Source organism: Ursus americanus, chromosome 8, assembly GCF_024610735.1.
Source record: "Ursus americanus isolate L20-20 chromosome 8, mUrsAme1.1.p, whole genome shotgun sequence".
Lineage (NCBI taxonomy): Eukaryota > Metazoa > Chordata > Mammalia > Carnivora > Ursidae > Ursus > Ursus americanus.
In genome coordinates, this window is record NC_142134.1 from 19,352,057 (window position 1) to 19,375,324 (window position 23,268).

At 47.5% G+C, this 23,268-nt stretch overlaps 1 protein-coding gene across 1 annotated transcript in view; it reads left to right on the plus strand.

Annotated features, from left to right (window-relative positions):
* SCD5 (stearoyl-CoA desaturase 5) overlaps positions 1 to 23,268 on the plus strand; it is a 140,296-nt gene that overhangs the window by 50,963 nt on the left and 66,065 nt on the right. The window lies entirely within an intron of this gene.

Here is a 23,268-nt window from a genome sequence, read left to right on the forward strand (position 1 = left end):
CTGGGGACTTTGTGGACCTGGATAAATAGATCACATCATGAGATAAGTTATAAGCCCACCTAGTTTGTATGAGAAGGATAATGTGAGCCAAGAGAAATATGGGTAACTGGGGCAAAGAGAACTGCACAAAGAGAACTTTTTTGTCTCTTGGAAACTGTATTCCCTAGAAATGGCAAATAAACAAAATAAGTATAATTAGCATGTCTGATGAATACAATTAGCGATGTGATCAGAATATTACTTTTCCCCTCCCCTCCATTGCCCTGTTAAATTTTATTTAATGGGGGAAGGTTGATGTGAAAACTCAGCAGGCTTCTGGCTTTTCATTCTTAGGAAATAGTACGTTGTGTTGTTCTAAGTTGAACTCTGTCTCAAGTCAGAAACCAGAATGTCCAGCCCAAGATGAGGACCAAACCTTTGAACCTGATTTATCATCAGTCCCCCTACCTTCCCCATCTGAAGTGTGCATCGGGCTGAGGGGCTGCCGTGGGAAGGATTGGTGGGTAGCTGGTGGCCTCGCTGGCGTCTCTGCCTTCTATTTTCTCCTGTCCGCTGCTCTCAGTTTGCTGGCTAGTTTCTGAGCGCCAAGGACAGGGTGGCAAGGAAGCAGGTTAGGGACAAGGGAGTCAGCAAGGTGGGTTTACCGCCCTCTGAGCCTGCCTAGTGTTTCATGTGGACCCTTTCCCTTGTTGAGTGTTGTGATGGGTTCTTCAGAAGCTCGCATTATTGGCCATCCCTCTCCTACACTTCCCAGGGGCATATGAAGATGCATCTTTATTCGAGGAGGTCCCTCCTCATTTCTTCCTAAGACCCTAGCAATCCAATGCCCACTTCCAGCTTCTTGCTGCTGGGGTCTCTCTGCTCCTCTAGGTGGGCCTACGAGATAGCACTTACGCTGACCACGTGCCAGCTCTCTCTTCTGAGTGACCACATTTGGTCCACAGGACAAGCCTTGACTGAGAAACCCCACAAAAGCAGACCAGTCCCCCGTACCCCTCCACCCTACGGTCACAGCCCACTGTGGATGTCAAAGTGCAAAGCTGGGACCCATAATGGGTGCTGTTTCCTGAACGTATTTCAAAATATTCTAAGTGGCCCCCATAAGCCTGCTTCTCTGGGCTTGAGATGAAGGAGGTACAGTGATAACCCCTCTTTCCTTGGGGTGTTCAGGGAACATTCACAGCTCATTAACAGCTCTTCTCAAAAGAAGCGCTTTACCTGTCTCTCCCCACCACACCACCCTCTGACCCCTTTTCATATCTTTAATCTGGACGAGGCATCCAAGAGGGAAGGAGCCAGGTCTCAATATTTCCTTTGTGAATTCTGTAGAAGGAGGCTTGTTCCAGATTCATGTGGGTATCTGATATCTATCATATTGGTGCCTGAGCCAAAATAGAAGCAGAAGGAATCTCCATAAACAATAGACCCAAAGGTTAAAGTGTGCATTTCAGTTGTCTGGTGCTATTTAACACCGTGAAACCGAGTGGCTTAAAACAACACTGACAGATCATCTCCCGTGGTTCTGTGGGTGGGCTGCGTCACTCTTCTGCTGGTCTCACTGGGGCATGCTCCTGCGGCTGCCCTGGGCTGGAGGTCAGCCATCACTCGCATGGCTGGCACTTAGTGCTGACTGTGGGCTGGGTGCCTCAGTCCTTGTTCTCATGGCTTCTCCTTGTCTGGAAGGCTAAACCAGCTTCCTTTTATGGTGATCTGGGCAACATTTCAAGAGACTGAAGCAGAAGCTATAAGGCCTCTTGAGCCTTGGCTCTGGAAATCACACAGAATCACTGTCCTACATTTTGTTGGCCAGAGCAAAACCACAAGACCAGCCGAGACTGAACAGATGGGGGAAAAAGAGACTCTGCCATTAACAGTTACACCTGTGGTTCTCCCCAGTTCACTACAGGGATTTCTGCCTCTGCTAACACGAGCAGGTGTGGAGTGGAGGGTTGGGGGGGGGGATTAAAATGAGTCCGTGTTGGTTTGATGGGCTTATATCTGGAAGGGTAGAACGAAAGGGAAGAGAAAAGATCCAGAAGATAAGAGCCAGGGGAAGAAAGCAGAGCCAACCAAGGGGAGCTTTGGGGGGGTATTGGGGGGTGGGATGGACTACAGGCTGGCAACTAGGAGCCCTTATAGTAGAGAACAGGCCAGACTGGTTCTTCCATTCATGAAGGTAGGAGCAGACAATATCTCTGTGTGAATTGGGGGGTGAGACCTTCTGGAGCTTATTGTGAAGAGACTTTACCGTAGATTGGATTCCTCTTCTCCCACCTGCCCCCTGGACACACTTCCCACCCACATCCTTCCTTTCGTATGATGTGCTCACAGGGAAGATGAGTCCTGGGAGAGGTGTGGGGTACTGGCAGACAAGTCCATCCTCGGGGGTGAGGTTTCTGGGAGAGGTGAGTGGGAGAAGCCGGGGGACCCAGGTGACTGTCAGCTCCATCGCTCTGCTATGGGACGCAGATTCAAAGCTCAGGATTTTCATTTTTAAAACCATTTCTAAAGCCTTGCAATGTGAATACTTGATGTATGTTTATCTAGAGTCTAAGTTGAAAGGGCCTGTGTTTCCCATCAGATGCCCCAGGAGGAAGGGAGCAGAGGCTGATGACTTTGGAAGGACAGGTCACTTTGCTGAGCAATGAAGTGCTCGGGGCTGGTGTTCAGCCGCAGAGGTGAGCTGACTCACACAGCAGATTGTCGAAGCTGCTAAGAACCCTTGCGGGGAGCACAGAATGTTTACCGGCCTTATATTTTAAACAAACACACAAAATCTATACAATTTACTTTTCACTTTCAGAGAATAGATATATGCCTGCCTTTAGGAGAATATTCCATGCTTAAAAAAAAAGCACTTTTTAAATTGTGGCTTTTCATTATCAAAAAGGCTAAGCTTGAGCTCTGACTGCTGCCCTTGACCCCTACCATCTGACTCCCTCCTAAATTATTCTGTAATCCTCCTGTCCTCTTTAAAACCTTTGCCCTTCTGAATCTGAAGCACATTTCTTTCAGCAAACACGTGACCATAGACACTTCAGAGCAGAGCTGGGCGAATTGGGAGCGTGCCTGCATTGCTGCCCCCTTTGCTGCCTTCCGGGCACAGTCCCACAGCTGGGCTCCCCAGCAGAGGGCCCGCAGGAAGGAGCGCTGAGCCAGTGACCGCGGCCTCACTGCTGAGAGGCTGCCAGTAGGGGGTGTTGTGTCTACACCTGTGGCCCCAGTGTGCTGACACCACCAGGCTTCTTAAGTTGTTAGACATTTAAAGCTGAAGGGGCCGTTAGAGCCCATGTCACCAGTGGGCTTCCTTTGCCCATGAGGAACTTCTGGTCCAGGGAGATGAGTTAGTGGTAGATGTTGGGCCAAAACCCACGCCTCTTGATTTCCAGGCTGATGTCGCTACCTTCCTCCTCTTCCTCCCCCTCCCATTCCCCTCCCTGCCTCCCCCTCCTCCTGGGCACATCCCCCACCTCAGGCCCTTGCTTGGTCTCAGTTATCTTACCGGTATTGAGAGGAACATGACTCGCATGTGGGACTATTAGAAAAGAACAGAAGATGGTAAGGTGCTTGCTGCTGTTTGCCTGGGAAAGCATAGTTTGGGGCTTTTTGCATTTGGCCTCCTAGGAATAGCCAAATCTTAACCAGAAGGGATGAAATTAAACTGTGTGGGTCTTTTTTTTTTTTAATAGTTAAAGATAGTACACTTTTTGCAAAAGTTACAATTTATTACAAATCATCAAAACATTCACCCGTCTGGTGAGAAGCCAGATGTTATAGTGTCAGTCTTGTCTGTTATCACCAGCTGGGTGATCTTGGCCGGGTTTTTATTTTATTTTATTTTATTTTATTTTATTTTATTTTTTTATTTTTTTTTTCTTCAATGTTTTAATGATTTTGTATTATATTATGTTAGTCACCATACAGTACATCCCCGGTTTCCAATGTAAGGCTCGATGATTCATTAGTTGTGTATAACACCCAGTGCACCATGCAATACGTGCCCTCCTTACTACCCATCACCGGTCTATCCCATTCCCCCACCCCCCTCCCCTCTGAAGTCCTCAGTTTGTTTCTCATAGTCCATAGTCTCTCATGTTTCATTCCCCCTTCTGATTACCCCCCCTTTCTTTATCCCTTTCTTCCCCTACCGATCATCCTAGTTCTTATGTTCCATAGATGAGAGAAATCATATGATAGTTGTCTTTCTCTGCTTGACTTATTTCACTTAGCATTATCTCCTCCAGTGCTGTCCATGTTGTAGCAAATGTTGAGAACTCGCTCTTTCTGATAGCTGAGTAATATTCCATTGTATATATGGACCACAACTTCTTAATCCAGTCATCTGTTGAAGGGCATCTCGGCTCCTTCCACGATTTAGCTATTGTGGACATTGCTGCTATGAACATTGGGGTGCATATGGCCCTTCTCTTCACTACGTCTGTATCTTTGGGGTAAATACCCAGTAGTGCAATGGCTGGATCATAGGGTAGCTCAATTTTTAACTTTTTAAGGGACCTCCACACTGTTTTCCAGAGTGGCTGTACCAACTTGCATTCCCACCAACAATGTAGGAGGGATCCCCTTTCTCCACATCCTCTCCAACAATTGTTGTTTCTTGCCTTGTCTATTTTTGCCATTCTAACTGTTGGCCGGGTTTTTAAACGTCACTTTGCCTCATCGGTAAAATGGGATAATAGTGTGGGTGAAGATTAAATGAAATAAGGCATTTAAGTGCTTATCTTAGGTCATGGTGTATTCTAAGTGCTCAATAAACAATAATAATAATGATGATGATGACGATGATGATGGCAACTCTTTGGCACTTACAACTGGGCACTACAATGTAGTTGTGTCTACTACAAGGGAGAAATGCCCCTTCTCCCCACTAGTTAGCTATGTAGCTCTAAGGAGTAGCTTCTCTACCATCTTCCAGGTTCCTCTCCAGAGACCCGGAGTTGTAGCCAGGAGTTAGCCAGGTTGAGGGAGTGGGAAGAGGGTAGGGAGTGGCAGAAGGCATGAGTGAGCGGCTACATAATGTAAACTTGTGGTGAGAAAGAATTGAATGAGGGAGGAGATGTGCTGGGATGCCTTCTTTCCCAACTTGGGATCCTTCTTAGACTTATAGGCAAAAAAAAAAAAAAAAAAAAAAAAAGCCAAGTGATGGGCAACAGTAACTTTTTTAAAAGATAAATAAATATCTTTGGACACTTTTTATCAAATAATTTGTGCAATGTTTAAGATTTCTTGTACAGTTCTTAAATGTTGCTGTTTTACAATTTTGTGTGATGCCTGCCAAAGGTAAATATATTTCTAAATAGCAGATATCCTTTGAACCAATTAAATTGGCCTAATGTCCATTCTATAACATATTTCAAATACTTAAGTTTGTTTTGATTTAATTTAATCTTTTCTTGTCCATGACCTGGTTTTCCTCCCTTGCCATCCTACTCCAGGATGCCATAGATACCATCTTGACTTAGGTTCTTCCTTCTCTTTCCAGAATCTGATCCCGTGTCATAAAATGCTTCACGGTCACAATATGTAAATGATACCCTACCATGAAGGCACCATATCAATCAGAGATGCCCAGAAAGGCAAACAGGAAAATAGTTTCCCTGATTTTTAAAAAAAGATTTTATTTATTTATTTGAGAGAGGGAGAGAGTGCATGAGAGAGCACAAGCAGGGGGAGCGGCAGGAGCAGGATCCCTGCTGAGCAGGAAGCCCAGTACAGGGCTGCATGCGGGGCTTGATCCCACGACCCCAGCCAAAGGCAGCCGCTCAACCGACTAAGGCACCCAGATGCCCCAGTTTCCCTGATTTTTTTCTCTAGTAGTATATGATACAACATTGAATAATTGCTGGGTATATTTGACAAATCGGGAACCGAGTTCGTTAGGGAGCTGGGGACTTAAAAATCAGGCTGCCTTCAGGAAAATTTATGAGGGGATTACGGTGTGCAGCCAGCAGTAAATAGGGCGCCAGGAACCTGGGCTGAATTGATGATCTTCTGCCTGACTGGGACCTGCGTGGACTGAGCAAAACTTTCTTGAATCAAAGTGACTTAGGGGGGCACTTGTTTGTGATAAATAGGATGGATGGAAAAAATGAACATCCAGAATCTCTAGCAAATGAAACCAAATCCACAAGGGCAATTCTATTTCTACTGCATTCACAGTCAAAAAAATCTGAGCATGTCCTTCACACAAGAGACAATGCAAATAGAAAACAAACCCGTGGAAAAGGATTCAGCCTCCCTAGTAATTACAGGAACTTAAAGCACAAAGTCATGCAATGCCAGTTAAACTGGTAAAAGCAAATTATAATTACAAAATCAAAATCTGGCAAGGCTTTTGAGAAAGCTGTATTCTCATAGTAACATAAATTAGTACAATATTTCTGGAAAGCAACATGGCAAAGTGTAATGAGCCATGAAATATCACATCCTTGGGCCTGGTAAACATATGCTTGGGACTGTATTCTGAATAAATAACTCAAAAGAAGAAAAATAGTTGGGGGGGGGGAAGGAAGCAGACAAAAAGAAAAATAGGGAAAAAATACCCAAAACTGGTGAAATAAGAGCATACTACGGTATAAAAGGAAATACAGTATTATTATTAAGAATGTTACTTTTGTGTATTATGAAAACAAATAGAAATGTGGATGTAAAATAATGCTAACTGAAAAATAGCTAAGCTCAAATTGTGTATAAAAAAAAAGCCCGAGCAACAATAAAATTAAAAAGAGATTATTCACTTTTGCTACATGGCAGGGTGGGACGTGAATTTGATTTTTCTGTTGCTTTGACGCGTATGTTTGTCTTTCTCAAAACACAATTGTAAAGGCTGCTTTCTATATAATTAACGTTTAATATAAATATGTAATTTAATATATAACTTATCAAGGACAGAAACATGATAAACTCTTAGTTCTTCATCATGTGGTTTCTCATAGCTGCCCAGATTTTTAAAAAAAATATTATATTTATTGGGGCGCCTGGGTGGCGCAGGCATTAAGCGTCTGCCTTCGGCTCAGGGTGTGATCCCAGCATTCTGGGATCGAGCCCCACATCAGGTTCCTCCGCTGGGAGCCTGATTCTTCCTCTCCCACTCCCCCTGCTTGTGTTCCCTCTCTCACTGGCTGTCTCTGTCAAATAAATAAATAAATAAATAAAGATTTTATTTCTTTATTTGTCACACAGAGAGAGAGCACACAAGCAGGGGGAGCAGCAGGCAAAGGGAGAAGCAGGCTCCCCGCTGAGCAGGGAGCCTGATGTGGGGCTCGATCCCAGAACGCTGGGATCACGCCCTGAGCCGAAGGCAGACGCTTAACCGACTGAGCCACCCAGGCGCCCCTGACGCTGCTCAGATCTTAAACATGGGCTGGAATAGCATAGAAGCTGCATCTCCTTGCTGCACAGATTCCCCGCCGGCTATGCAGAGGGAATGTGTGATCATCGCCAGGAGCCTTGAGTGACTGTAGGAGAAAATCACGTCGGATTAGCTAGCTTCTAGGCTCATCGGACGCCAGAGCTTTCTCTACTTGGACCTGGTGCTTGGATCAGGTGGGCATTTCTGGAAGAGAAGGAGGCCAGTACGGGAGAGAGGAAGGAGGCAAAGCGTTGGCTCCTTTCTCCACTCGGAAGAATCTCCCCCCTTAATTAAGTCCGTACATTTCAGCCTCACAGGCTTCCTTTACCTCCGGGCCCCATCCCTCTGGCCCCACGAGCTTGGCATCCTCTGATGGTTATTTTTGAGATCTTATCCACCTCTAAGAGTGACAATAATCCTAATACAACAGAGTCGTGCATTTCCTCTAAGTAGCTCGATGTTCTTAAGGGTTTAGACACAGAATGGTCATTTTGTGGACTCGCGGCCTTGTTGGCTGTTGTCCTTCGCCTGTGCAGGCCGGGCACTGAGTGTTGCCGTCGCTCCGTGCTTCCTGCTGTGCTGCAGCGAACATCGGAGACTCGCTGTGCTTTGACACGGAATTCTGCTTAGGTCAGCCAGTTCTCTAAGTCACCGGTGATGGGCCTGGGTCAGGACCATCTGATTTCCAGAATGCAGACTCACATTTTCCTCCCGCGGGTGCGCGCAAAGTGCTCAGTAGCGCGTGCTGCTCCTGCAGCGGGGAGAAGGGGCAGGGACCCGGATGAGGTTTGACCTGAGTTGTCACGGGATCCTCAGGCTGCTCTTCCCAAATTCTTTCCCCCCCTCTCTTCTCCTTCTTATGTTTTTCTTCCTTTTTTCCCCCCTCTACAAATGAGAGGCCTTCAAAATAATAGGGTGACCTTTATGGGGTGTGTGCTATGGTCAGGCTTAGGTAGAGTAACTTATTTAATCTTTACAACCGCCGCAGGTGGTAGGTGGGTGCAGATGGCTGCATTCTACAGCCGAGGAAACAGGCTGTAGAAGTAACAAGCCTGTTACTTGTCCAAGCTCACGGAATGGTAGGCCCAAGCTTCAGACCCCAGCGACTGGCCTAAGTGCAGGTTCTCGGCCACTGAGCTGCACTGCCTCGTGACAGGCAGCCAGGCCAAGCTTGCCCATGCTCTGGAAGGAGGACACCAAAGCCAAGTGAGGAGTGAGTTGAAGGGTGTGTGCGTGTGTGTGTGTGTGTGTATAGAGCCTGACCTGTCATTCTGTCATTTACTCTGTGATTGCTCCAAGTCGCACAATCCTATGTTCTCAGTTTTCTCATTAGTAAAATTGCAAGAATATTCGTAGTCCTTAACTCCTCAGAGGGGTCCTGTGATGATTAAGTGTTTTACTAAAATCCTTAGAACAGTGGCTGGTGCATTACTGTGCTTAACCCATGTTGGCCATTGTCATCACCATCATCGTCATCGTCGTTCATGCGGATGTATGGGAATCACTGCCCCATCTCTTTCCTAGACTGGTGGTGATGAATACAGCATTTCTAATAAGTCCCGGGGGCTGCAGCCGCTGCTTCTTGTCCAGGAACCACACTGAGAGCCGCTAAGGAAGAGGATCCGGAAGTTCGCCCTTTCCCAGCGACTAGAGTTCCATTCCTCTCTCTGAGCTCTGTCCCTGGGGTCCTTGCACTTGCTGACTTGGCCTGGAGTGGGGACACCCAGGGCCTGTGGGCCAGCTTGCAGGGCTAGCAGTAACCTGTGGAAGATGCTGCCCCAGAACCGAGCCAGGGGCTTCAGTTTCTGCAGGGTCTGACCATGAAGTTTCAGCCGGGTGGGGACTCAAGCCAGTGGGCAGGCTGGGCCATCAATGTCGAACATGTAGGAGGCACAGAAATCCATGTGGACGAGTAGCTCCACAAATTCAATCAGCAGGTGGCTTGGGAAGTAATAGGAAAGGAGGGAAAAGAATCTTCCTCCTGAGAAGAGTTCCTTTGAGCCAAGATGGAGATGAGGAAGGTAAGCGAGGAGAGGAGGGAGAGAGACCCTAATTGACAGCATTTATGGTTGGAACTGTAGAGTTTGTAAGAAGCAAAAGCTGGGGGCACCTCGGTCTGATCCACGGTGAGGACAGATGCCTTTTCCAAAGTCAAAGGTGGCCCAGTATACACAAGGAGAAGGTGGGGATTGCAGCCATTTTGCTACCAGGGGAGGGGAGGGAAGGGGGTGAGAAGTAGGTTGGCTTGCTTGGGGGCCTTCTATCTGTGAGATGAGAGGTCTCTCCAGCTCACTCTGTCTCAGTGGATAGAGAGTGCAGCCCCCCCCCCCCTTCCGGGGCTCCACGCCCTGGAGTCCAGCCCTCATGGAACTGAGCTGCCCTCAAGCACCCGGAAAGCTCTGCATGGGAAGCAGATGAGCTCTGAAAATAAGGTTTCCACTTCTCGGCCGCAAGGCCAGAGCTGGGATGTGACTGCGGGCCCAGGACCCTGTGCCCCCCGACGCGTTCTGTGCTTTCAGTGGCTGCAGCTGTGCTGACAGCTGCTCGGGCCTCGCAGCTCCAAGCCCTGTCCTGGAGCGGCTCCCTGCAGGTCCCATGGCCCTGAGGCCCAAAGCCTTTGAGAAAGCTACCTCTGGATTAGCACGGGGAAGGAGGGGGGAGCTGGAGACTGCTCTGGGCTGTCAGGCCCTGCAGGTTCCTCAGAGGTGTCCTAGCCAGGCTGGAGCCACGCCAGGCCTCGGCCCAGCAGCTGTGTCCCGCACCTTGGATTCCTAACGGAGGCAAAAGAATTGCTGCCGGCAGCTACAAGCAGCTGGTCAGCCAGAGACGTGTCCCAGGAGAACACTGCGGTGTCCTCCACACCTGGTCCCAGGGTTCGCACTCACGAATGGCAGGCTTGGCGGATCCCCTGCATAGCAATCACAGAGCTGAAAATGAAAATGAAATGAAAGGCTTGGAAAGCGGTGAACCATCTGGATAGGGTGAGCATTGCTTTGGGGAAACTTCCTTAGAAGAAGTATTTCCAGAGCCTTAGCTCTTCATGTAGAAGAAGATGGTGGTATATTTAAAATTCTCTCTCTTAAACATATCCCTTCCGCCCTTCTCACTTGCACTGATTCCAAGAATGTTTATGATTCCATTGACGAGGTTTTCTTTACTCAGCTGCACAGCTGTGTGCTGGTGCTATGGAGGTGGGGGACATCAGAGCCGACAGCTGCTCTCTGGGAGCTCACAGGGCAGGTTATCCTCCGACGGGGCGTAGATACAGGGAAAGGTGCCTGCCCCAGACCCTCTGTAATCCTAGCCTGGGGTTCAATAGCCACCTGCCCAACCTCCAACTCCGCCAAACCTCTGTGCTCCCCAAAATGGCCTTCTTAATTCTCCCCTCCCCCTGAAGTACAGCTCCTCCTCTCTTCCAGGAAACCCAGTCTCACCCTTCCAGCCTCAAGCGAATCCCTCTGGCTTCTGAGCAGCAACCTGTTCATCATCACAGACTCGGCCACTTGTCCCTTCTTTGGGATGGATAGCCATTGGTGGCTTGGGTTCTTTAATTTCAGTGTTGCAGTTTCAGCTTTTGGAAGCTCAGAGCTGGTTTTTCCACTTACAGGGTGGACTGGTGAGGTCTGGGCGACAGAGCTAGGGCTCCGTTGGTCCTTCTTCAAGCACGTCTATGCCTTTCTCCCTCTCCTCTGTCTGGGAAATTCCCATTCATTTTCAAAAACCCAGGTCAGAAACCACATCCTCTCTGCAGCCTCCTGACTCCTCCAGACAGAGGGACTCACTACCGCTAGTCGCTCTTCATCTCCCTTTCTGTTTAAGCCTGGGACCCTAAGGGTCTCACTCGCAGGGACGAAATACCCCTCAGTATTTCTTGCCTGGGCCAGAGCTTCCAGCACTGGTGGGCAAGCTAGGTCCCCTTTGGCACCCTCACATTTGTGTTGTGCTAGGGAATAATTGGCTTTATTTTGATTTAAAAGACTGTTTCTCAAAAATGTGTTGTCTTGGCTAGAGATGTGACCTTTGCAAGTGACCTTTTTGGACAATAGGGACGGAAATAACCTTCCCTCTGGAAGCTGGACCTTCTGTTCAACTGGTTAGAGAAGTGTGTTGAATATGGAAACATGCATTCTAAGTGGGAAAAACAAACAGTGGTTCCAACCTTGCCTACACTTTGTAATCACTTGGGGAGCTTTAAAAATATCACAGCTGGGGGGCGCCTGGGTAGCTCGGTCAGTTGAGTGTCTGACTCTTGGTTTTGGCTCAGGTCGTGATCTCATGGGTGGTGGGATGGCGCCCTGCTCAGTGGGGAGTCTGCCTGAAGATTCTCTCCCTCTGCCCCTCCCCCCACGCATGCACTCTCCCTCTCTCTCCTTCTCTCTCTCTCTAAAGTAAATAAATCTTTAAAAAATAAATAAATAAAACTATCACAGCTGGTCCCCACCCCTAGGTTCTGATTTAACTGGTCTGGGTGTAGCCTGGGCTCCAGGGACTTTTGAAAGCTCTCTAGGTGATTCAGACGTGCCGCCTAGCTTGAGAACAGCTGCTCAGCCAGGCCGCCTGATGATTATCTGCAGGAAGAGGAGACCCTTAATTAGTGTCTTGGGGGTTGGGGGGACCTGCAATGCCAGGGAAGAATTGTTGGGAATTAAATATGTTCATTAAAGGAGGGGAGGACAGGTCGGCAAAACAAGACCTGTATAAGTAAAATCAGAATGAGGATTCTTTTTTTTTTTTTTTTTTTAATCTCTATGCCCAACGTGGGGCTTGGACTTATGACTCAGAGATCAAGAGTCCCATGCTCTACCCACCGAGCCAGCCAGGTGCCCCTGGGATGATGATTCTTACCTGCCCTATTCTACTGGACTAGCTGAAGATGGGTAAGATGCAGAGGAGACAAAGGACATAGATAGTTTGGCTCACTGCAAAGCTTAAGAGGGGAGTCAGGGAAGCGGGACCTTCCCAGACACAGGGAAACACTGGTTGGTAAGGGATTTACCTGTAAAACCAGAATGGTTTCGATTGGCTGTCCCTGGGGATGTCCAAGGGGCAGACAGGAAAAAAACACTACTTCTCAAAAGAATCAAAAGGGAACCAAAGCCTGGAGCAGCCCCTGTCTCTGGGAGATGAAAGGAAAACTGTTCACAGAGGCTGGGGGTGCATGGGTCGTCCATAACTCCTGATTTGGGAGAGACCATAACCCAGGGGTGAGGCCTGTGCCCTGAAAGACAGTGAGGACGAATACCTCAGAGCATTTGAAATATATTCAAACCTTGGGCCAGTGGGTCAGGGTACACAGCTCCAAGGGTGCCATTCTCACAGTGCTCTACGTGGAGGGCATCCCTTTGTGGAATATTCCAGAATATTGTAGGCTGTACCTTTGACAATGGGGCAGCACTTGGCCTTGTCCACTGCATGCCATTGTTGTACTCGAATCCTCACGCCTCATAGTGGAGCTTGGGGCTTCACTTGAATCCAAGGATGAGGAGTTCAGAATCTGAGGGGTCTGTCTGATGGGGAAATCTCTCCCCTTGGATGTGAACCCGAGAGCCTCCAGATGTGAGCTGGGGTGACCCTAACACACCCCTGTGTTATCCTGTGATGACTGTGAAGAAAAATCGACCCCGCTCCATAAGAGAAGGGATAGCCTCCACCCTGTAGCAATGCTGGGTGCCCTTCAGAACCTTACAAACACGGAGGGAAAAGAAAAGCTGCCCCTTTTTCCTGGCCGGTCAAGTTTGATTTGCAGCAGCTCCTGGGGAAAGGAACAGGATGAGGAGGGTTGTGTGTGTGACGGGAATGTGCTGAGAAGCCTGGGCTTCGTTCAACCCAGCCTGTTTCAGACTGCGGACTCTTAGTGGGTGTGAAACACTTTAGTCTGGATTGTGACTGACATTAAGTAGTAATAAAATAGAAAGTATCAGTGCACTGCACAGAGTAGGGATTAAGGATGGTTTTATGAAAATTGTATGTGTTCTATTTGTGTATTTTCTAGGTTACAGTGTGTAAGGTATCTTACTGCAAGTCTCTATTAAAAACAAACCAAAAAGCTGCCTCCTTAACAAGCCAAGTACTAACTCATCTTTTCTTTCTTTTTCTTTTTTTTAAAGATTTATTTATTTATTTGAGAGAAAGAGAGCGAGAACTAGCACAAGCTGGGGGGAAGGAGAGAGAGAGGGGGGGAGAGAATCTCAAGCAGACTCCCCACTGAGCGCGAAGCCCAATGCGAGGCTGGATCTCATGACTCTGAGATCGTGACCTGAGCCGAAATCAAGAGTTGGACGCTTGACTGAGCCCCCCAGGCGCCCCAGTGACTTGTCTTTCAATCTTGGGGTCCAGGTAACTTGTTTGCCCAGTTGAGAAAACCTCTTAGCCTTGCGATAAAAATCCAAGTTAGTTTGTTTTGTTTTTTTCATAACAAACGTGCTGGTAGCAGAAAGTAGTTGCTCGTGTCTCTGAAGAGCCTTCCAGAAGGAGTCTGTCTCCACTTTACTGATGTGGGGCCTCCGGGGCCTCAGAAGCTTAGAGGCCTCAAAAGCTTTCCTTCACTTCTTTTCTGTGACTCTCCTTGTCACTTGAACTGCTACTCCCCTTAGGTTTGGGCCAAAATCAAATGCCTCTTTCCAGGGCTTTCTTTCCATTAATATCGTGTCGTAGAATTTTCATGGATGAGCTAAAGCTGTCACAGTAACAAATGGGGGGAAAATGTGCCTATGCCACCATGCCAAGCTGTCATTTCTGTTTGTTTGGAGAGACAAAGAGGTGCCGTTGAGGTACAGGGAGGAGTTGATGACGAAATGAAAATAAAACTCAGAATTTACCTCAGAAAGTTTATGCTGGCTGACAGGAGTGATAGCCTTCCTGGGGTTCGAACTGAATTCACATATAGGGTTTTATTCTAAACATCAAAAGCCTTTGCCCCTTGAGCCCCTTCGGCTCTGAGGAAAGCCTCCTAACATCGTCTACCCTGCATGTGAAATAGAAACATCTATTTATTCGTAAAGCTCAGGGGAGTTATTTATTTCAAGCAATAAAATATTCCAAGGTCTTGACACAGGTTACAGGAAAACTTTGGCCTTCTTAGTGTGGAGCTGCTCTGACTTGTTGTGTTAGGCCTTCAAGAAACGGCTCTTGAATTCTTCCTGATTATTATCCTAAATACAGAGGCAGCGTCTGAAATATGAAACGAGATGTGTCCGCTGTTTTCTCTGTGTGGGAAAGTGGTTACCTTTATTGTGCTCACTAGATAAACATGCCCTGTATGGGGGCGCCTGGGTGGCTCAGTCGGTTAAGCGTCTACCTTCAGCTTGGGTCATGATCCCGCGATCTTGGGATCAAATCCCACATTGGGCTCCTTGCTCAGTGGGGAGCCTGCTTCTCCCTCTGTCCCTCTCTCTTCCGCCCCCCACTTGTGCGTGCTCTCTCTCTCTGTCAAATAAATAAATAAAATCTTAAAAAAAAATGCCCTGTATGATTTTTCCCAGAGGTGGTCAGCTCGGGCCAGGCTGGAGGCAGCCTCCAGGGCCAGAAAGTCTGGCTTCTCTTCCTGTTGCCTCCGGGACACAGCGACCGTGTTGGAAGGATATTGATTCCCTCTGTACCGTGTGTCAGGCACTTGACATTCCTCATCTTTAACCCCAGAAACAGTCCTTCCAGATTTGTTTCGTTCTCTCCATTTTATGGATGAGGAGACAGATGCAGAAAGGATCAGAGAAGAGCTAAACATAGCCACGTGTATATTTTTTTATACTGTTTTTTCGGTCTGACTTTATCTTTCCCACTTATTGTAGGGCCTACATTTTGTAGGCAGCGAGGAGAAGTACATGCATATTTAATCATAATTACTTTAGTATCATAAAGCCAGCACAAAACAAGCGTTCACCCACGTATTCTCGTGCTTGTCCTCTGCATTCTGATTCTGAAGTTTGGTCGGTGTATTAACATGTGATGTAGAAGAAGATGAGATTTAGCACTTGTGTATTGACTCTCAGTGACATTTGTTTTCCCCAAACGCTTAATATGAACATGCCCAAACACAGAGGATTTTTTTTTAAATGATTGTATTTATTATTTGAGAGAGAGAGAGACCCTGAGCCGAGGAGATGGGCAGGGAAAGACAGAGGGGAAGGGAGAAGCAGACTCCCCAGGGAGAAGGGAGCCCGATGTGGGGCTCGATCCCAGGACCCTGGAATCATGGACCGAGCTGAAAGCAGACACCCAACCAACTGAGCCACCCAGGGCTCCCAGATTTTAAAGAATACTACAGTGAACACCTGCATGTCTACTACTCGACTCAGCAGTTATTAACATTTTACCATATTTGTTTAATCTAGCTGTAATTTTTTTCTCAGCCATTTAAAAGTAAGTTGCAGATGTTATGGTCCTTTATCCCTAAATAATTCCATACCCATCCCCTAAAAATAAGGACATGATCATAATTTAGTAATAATCTGTTATCTGGTTTATATTCAAATTTCTCCAGTTTTCCTTAAAATGTCTTTTATAATAGATTTTTTGGGAACCAGGATCCAGTCGAGCTCCTTGCATTTGAATGTTGCCTGTGCTCACTGTCTTCAGAACAGACCCTCCACCTTTGACACTGACTTTTTGAAGAGACCAGTTCTGCTTTTGATAGAATGTTTCACATTTTGGATGGTCTGATTGTTTCCCTTTCTCTCCTGTTTCTTGTAAACTGGGAGTTGGTTCTCAGAGCATATTTCAAGGTCAGCGTATTTGCTGAGAAGGCCTCAAGGGTGATGCTGTGTGTGCTTCACATTCATCACATCAAAAAGCACCTGGTGGCAAGTTCTTCCACGGCTCCCGACGCCAAGTTTCATCTCTTGGTAAAGTGCCAGATTCCTCCGTGGTAAGATGCGATTTTCCCCTTCACAGTTCGTAAGCAATCTGGAGGGTGCTGCTTTGACACCGTGGGGATATCTTGTTTCCCAGCAATCCTTTGACCGAATGATTCCAGAATCTGTATTAGTTTCCAGGGGCTGCAAACGCAGACTGGGGGCTTAACTAGCAGGAATATGTAGTCTCACAGCTCTGGATGGTAGCAGCCTGAAATCAGGGTGTTGGCAGGGCAGTAAGGGCAGGCTCTGTTCCAGGCCGCTCTCGCCTTGGCTTGTAGATGGCTGTCTCCCCATAGCGCTTCACATCTTCTTCCCTCTATGTGTGCCTGTGCAAATCTCCTCTTCTTATAGGATTAGGGCCCACCCTAATGAATTCCTTTTAAGTTGATTCTGTCTATAAAGACCCTATCTTCAAAAAGTCACATTCTGGGGTGCTGGTGGGGGGGGTCAGGACTTCAACATAAGAATTTGGTGGGACAGTTCAACCCACAGCAGCATCCATCGATGATTCTTGCTGGAACCCATTGTTCATCAGGCTCTTCATTTGGGTTCTCTGGGAAGCGGATTCTGGGAGGCAGATTTGTGTGCTGGCTAGTCAGGGACCGTGCTTGGTAACACCCGCGAGAGACTAGGAGCCACAGGACCGGGCGGAGAGAGAAACCGAGCTGCACCGCTGCTGCAACGGAGGCTTCAGCCGTCACTGCAGGCGACTCTGGACCTGCACGGCTCTTCGAGGAGATCACAAATTGAGGCAAAAGGCTAGGCCTTTGTGTCCCTTTGTGACCCAAGCATTGGACACAGGCTGCCACCAGGAAGGGGCGACACCGTGGGCCAGGCAGCTTCCTTCCATGATGACAGTGCCGGGGAGAGACTCAGCTATGAGCTTTCAGACACCAGCAGTGCCGACAGGTGGAGGAGTGAGCGCCCAGGCCTAAGGGGAGGGTGGAGACAGGCACCCAGGAACTGGACAATGGGGGATGGCAGAGGGTGATTTTCCCCCAAAGCCCCATTTGTTACCTGGCACTTTTCCAAAAAGAAGAGCTTTCCCTCCTCAACCAGAAATGAATTATAGAGTTCTTTCTAAAAAGACAGGGAAAATCTTAAATGCTTGGATTTTTCCCTTTGATCACCAATTTTCCAAGTAAGGGGTTGATATAATCCAGCTATAGTCTTGAGTTGCATGATGACTTCTGCCAATGTGGGCCCCTGCTGCCATAAAAACATTAGAAATTACATTTTACAACAGCGTTGGTGTAAAGATGAGTATAACCTAGGCGGCATTCATGATCTCATATTCGGTGTTATACTCATTTGCTTTCCTTCTGAAGGAAATGCGCTGTGGGCTTTCAGCACTGTGTCTACTGTACCTCACGGATAAGTCAGTCTGGGTTATGCTCCATCCAGATGAGGGGCCAGGCAGGCAATAAATGAAGAAGGTTGATTTGGAGTGCATTAACGTGCATGGGGTGAGTGGGGGTGACTGTCTAAGGAGAGAAGGGGCCTTTGGCTCCAGTAGAAAGTAGCCGTGCAGAAAAGTGAGGTGTCCTGGTGTCATTACATCTTTCCATTTTTCTAGAGAAGCCAGAAATAGAGATTTTTATTTTTGAAATTGTTTATTTTTAATTGTTGTCTCAGTTTTTTTAAAAATCTGTGGGCTGATTGTGGCTGGAGGGCTGTCATTTGGAGGAGTTGTTTAGGCATGAGCCTCCTGGGGGAGAGGTGTTGACCCTGACCATACTCAGTACCTTGCTGAAAACGTGGTACATGGAGGGTGCTTCTCCATGTTTCCTGAGAAACGAATGAATGGATAATTACATTTTGCTAAGACAACCTATTAAAATTAGGTTGGATTTTATGCATCAAAACCAGGGAAGATCAGAAAACCAGGCCATGGATTGTGCTGCAAAGAAAACAAAATCTGCCCTGGGGGGGCACCTGGGGGCTCAGTTGGTTAAGCGTCTGCCTTCAACTTAGGTCATGATCTCAGGGTCGTGAGAGCGAGCCCCACATTGGACTCCCTGCACTGTCAGCTGGGAGTCTGCTTCTCTCTCTCTCTCTCTCTCTTTCCAAAATAAATAAATCTTAAAAAAAAAATCTGCTTTGGGTTATCCACAGCAACTTACAGTGACTTGGCAGGAATAAAAATGTGTGAAGAAAACCCTTGAAACCAAGGTTCATGAACTAGGTCAGGCTGTCTCAATGGTGCAGTCACTAACCAGACAATCAAAGGGGATTTCTTGGTATCTTGATAGAATGCTGCATTATTAAATTTTTAATTTTTTTTTTTCCTACTTAAGGCAGACACATTATTGTGGTAAAAAGAACCTTGCAAAGACTGGGTCTTGTCATTTTTCCCTTTAGGGTCACCGAGTAAACCTCACCACCAAGCGTTTTTCATCTGTGTCTTTGGCCTGTGGTTGCTAGATGCAGAAGCTGGGTCAGAATCCACTGTATTCACGCCAAGCCCCAGGGAGGACCTTTCTCTGGTCAGAAGAGAGTGTGAGGAGAATGAGGTGATCTTTAAGGAGAAATGGGGACAGAAAGCAGCGCAGCCCAGGGGGCTTTCCATCGACTTAACACTTCAATAACCAGCTCTTTTGGCTCACACATAAAGGCAGCGGTGGTGCCCTGGGCTTCTCTTGCCAGAACTTTTCCCCAACATGCTCCTCCAGGGCTCAGCCCTCTGAGGGTCCGGATCTCCCAGTCTTCATGCTTCATTGCTGAGAAGGCGCCTGCTAACTCCGGCCTAAATTCTGCGGCTCAGGCTCCAACCACTAGCTGTCTTGATTTCCTTAGAGAAATTGCTTGTTAGAAAAAAGAGAGAGGATGACCCATAATTACCCAGATAATTCAGACAATCAGGGCAGAAATGATCCTTTTTTTTTTTTTTTTTTTTTGCCACTTCCCCCAGACTGATCAGTTTGGGTCATGATTTTAATCTTAGTCTTCCTTCAAGGGACCAATATTTTTTTAAAAAGATCAAAAGATTTATGTATTTATTTTTAGAGAGAGAGAGAGCATGAGCAGGGGAAGGGGCAGAGGGAGAAGGGAGAGAGAATCTTTTTTTTTTTTTTTAAAGATTTTATTTATTTATTCATTCGACAGAGATAGAGACAGCCAGCGAGAGAGGGAACACAAGCAGGGGGAGTGGGAGAGGAAGAAGCAGGCTCCGAGCGGAGGAGCCTGATGTGGGGCTCGATCCCATAACGCCGGGATCACGCCCTGAGCTGAAGGCAGACGCCCAACCGCTGTGCCACCCAGGCGCCCCCGGGAGAGAGAATCTTAAGCAGACTCCACGCCCAATGCAGAGTTCAACTCGGGGCTTGATCTCACCACCCTGAGATCAGGACCTGAGCTGAAATGAAGACTTGGATGCTTAACCAACTGAGCCACCCAGGCGTCCCGAAAGAACATTTTTGACATTATAGTTTCTCATTTGTGGTCAGAGACATTAATGAGCGTGTACATAGCTATAGTAAAATGTATGTATGCACACCTTCCTCCCTCCCTCTCTCTCTCACACACACTTACTGCCCAAGAGAAAATCAGAACCAAATATTTAATGAAAAAGTAAATTCAGTATACCCATAGCATAGTAAATTATTCTCGTTGTGCTCAATTATAGCCAATTCTAATTTCAATAGTTGTGTTTGATTTTGATTGGTCAACGGAGAGAGATGGATGATGGGAGTTATCCTGAGTCATAAACTCTGAGTGAGTTTGCTCTTCTTAAATTCATCTCAGAGAATTTGGGAGGGCTGAGGACCAGGGTAGGAAAAATCATCTCTGCTGGGACGCGGGGCCTCCTTTCCCCTGAAGACCCTGTTTCCTGGTCATCCAGCCTCAGCCTTGCAAGGGTTGCCTAGTGAGAAGAATAATGGGGTTTTCAGTAATGTTTATTGAAATATTACTATTTGCTAACTGCTTTATATACATTTTTATTTGTCTCACAGCTGTTTGAGATAGTGTTTTATTTTGTTGGTTTGTTTGCTTCACAGATAAAAGAACTGAGACTAAGAAAGAGTAGGATGGAATCCTGCCCCTGCCCATGCCCCCCACGCCCCCAGCTAGGAAATGGCAGGTGGGCAATTCAGTTACCTGTGTGCGCCCTCACTTTGTGAAAAGAGCCTGCATCTTCCATGACTTGTTCCAGCAGGCTCTGATTCCCACACCTCATAAATGATTTCCCCCTCCCCTGAAAGAAGCTTTGTGTCATGTGAGGGAGAGGAAGAGACTTTGAAGAAGAGAGTGAGAAGACATAAAGGAAGTAGGAAGCCACACAGAATAGTGGAAAGATCCAAGTCTACACTAGCTTGTGTAGTGTTCTCGAGCAGTAGTCTCTCAAGGATTTACTATGGTGTCATACTGAACAAATACTGATAGATAATAAGACAAAATAACTTCGAGTTTTTTGTTTGTTGCATTTTTAGTAAAATGTTAAGCAATTGACAACTCCAAATATAGCTCTTCTGACTCCTGCGTGGCCACTCCTACTAGATGCCAAACATTCTCAAAAGTGGACTGGAGACCGAAGAGTACTACTCTTTAACATTTTCTTAAGAACAGAAGAAAGTAACTCTTCCTTTCCCTTCCCCCAGTCTTTCACTTCGGTCAGCTTGTTTTAGGTACTTTCTTTCAGGAGAAAGGTGGTCAGGACCGTTCTGTGATGATTAAGAGCCCTTAACATGCTGTTTAACAAATTCTTTTTTTTTTTTTTTTTTGTAAGTAGGCTCCACACCCAGCAAGGAGCCCAACACAGGGCTTGAACTCATGAGCCTGAGATCAAGACCTGAGCTGAGACCAAGAGCTGGATGCTTAACCCACTGAGCCACCCAGGTGCCCCATCTGTTTAACAAATTCTTATTCCTATCAAGGGACATTTTTGTTTTAATGAGACCTCTTCCCACATTGAAGTGTGAAGATGGGACCACAAGGCACAAATGATCTTCAATTCGGCCTTGGTTCTTTCAGCAGCTCGGTTCTTGTGTTTTTATATTATAGAACTGTTTTTGCGATGCTCTGAAGGCAATCCTTGTCTCAGCTTCTAAATTTTAAAAATCTGCCTTAAGTACACTTTTCCCACTCTGTACCTGAAAAAAGAAAGAAAGCAGGAAAGGAAGGAAGAATGAGCGTAGGGCAGGGGGTAGGGAGACAAGACTTCCATCCTGGGCTTCTGTCACGAAAAAAACCTCTCGCCTGAATCACTAGGCCAAGAAAGAACCTAGGTTTCCTTGGTCTGAAATGAGTCTCTGTAGGGATTGCCTCGGCCTTGCAAACTCAAAGTGTGGTCCGCAGGACAGCGGCAGGGGTGTGCCCTGGGGCTTGTTGGACACGCAGACTCTCTGGCCCCACCCAGACCTACCCGAGTTGTATCTGCAGTTTTACAGGATCCCCAGGTGATTTGTGGGCACGTTTGTTTGAGGGGCACTGTCTTTGTCCACCTCTCCCATAGCAGGCTGTGTAACAGGACCGCCTGGGGTCCCCACAGTTGCCTTGTCAGTGTAAGGCCCTAAGATATGTGTATAGAGGTTAAGGCTCCTCACGCAGGGGCGCCTGGGTGGCTCCGATGGTTAAGCCTTCAGCTCAGTTCATGATCTCAGGGTCCTAGATCAAGCCGGCTTCTTGCTCAGCAGGGAGTCTGCTTCTCCCTCTCCCTCTGGTGCTCCCCCTGCTTGTGCTCTCTCGCGCACTCTCTCTGTCAAGTAAATAAATAAAATCTCAAAATAAATAAATAAATAAAGCCCCTCGGGTCATCTGCCGCAGCTGGCCCGGCCCAAAAGCCCACCCGTGCGGTATCAGTGGCCAGCCTCCCAGGACACAGGGCAGCGGGAGAGGGGACGGGTGTCTGCTGTGGCAAGTGGAGAATACCCAGCACGGCCTTTTCACTTTCACCCACTAGACTGTCTTCTACAAAACTTTCACGTCTGCTATTCTCCATCTGGTTATGTGAACGAAATTCTTTCTGGGTCCCCTACCATCATCACGATCAAATATATCCTATCTCTCGGCATCATACTTAAGTCCCTTTCTGGTCGGACCCCTGTCTGATGTTCTCATCTCATTTTACTCCCCTACCCCCCTCTTCCAGCCAGGAGCCAAACCAAATCACTGGCTACTGCTCGCATACACAAAGCCTTCACGCCCCCACGCGTCCCCTCCCGCCATGCCTCCTGGCCTTCAGGTGCTCCCACAGCCCTGGAGCGGCTCCGTCAGTGCGCCCATCACCCACGTGCTGGGGTGTTTAGCGTGTGTCTAGAGACTGCCCACAAGTCAAAGGACCCAGTCTGTCTTGTCTGGACCGGGGTAAGAGCAGTTTGGGCTGGGGGTGGGGACGAGTGAAGGACAAAAACCGAGTGGGCTGAAGAGAGAATGGGAAGTGAAGAACCAGAACCTGCTATTAAGAGACAATGCATTCAGAAAGCTTTGCTGTGAGGGGGACAGGGAAATGGTTAGGATCTAGGTGGAAAAGTGGGCTCGAGAGAAGTTTTTAAATTTGTTTTTAAAGCCTTATTTATTTATTTATTTATTTTTGCAGGGGGTGGTGAAGAAGAGTGGGAGCATGCCCACTCGTGCACACGAAGTGGGGGGGGTGCAGAGGGAGAAGCAGACTCCCCGCTGAGCAGGGAGCCTGACTTGGGGCTCCATCCCAGGACCCTGGGATCATGACCTGAGTTGAAGGCAGACGCTTAACTGACTGAGCCATCCAGACGCGCTGTTTTTTAATGTTTTTCACATGAGAGACATAACGGTGTGGTTATAGGCTGGTGGGTACTGAGGACACAGAGAGGAGGGGGAGTTGTAGAACAGTGGCGTAGGATGGGTGGATAAGATGCATAGGGAGGGCCAGCCTTAAGGGGAGCGTGCACTGGCCTCTGCAGTGATGGAGAAATCTGGGGCACACGGGCCCGGATGCTGGAGGGTGCGTAGGGGTGGCAGAGCTTGAGCCTGCCGTTCTCAGTGAAACCAGAAACAAAGTTATCAGATGAGGGGGCAGGGAGATAAGGGGGTGAGGGGATTGAAGTAGGTATGAAACTGACGTCTAGGGGA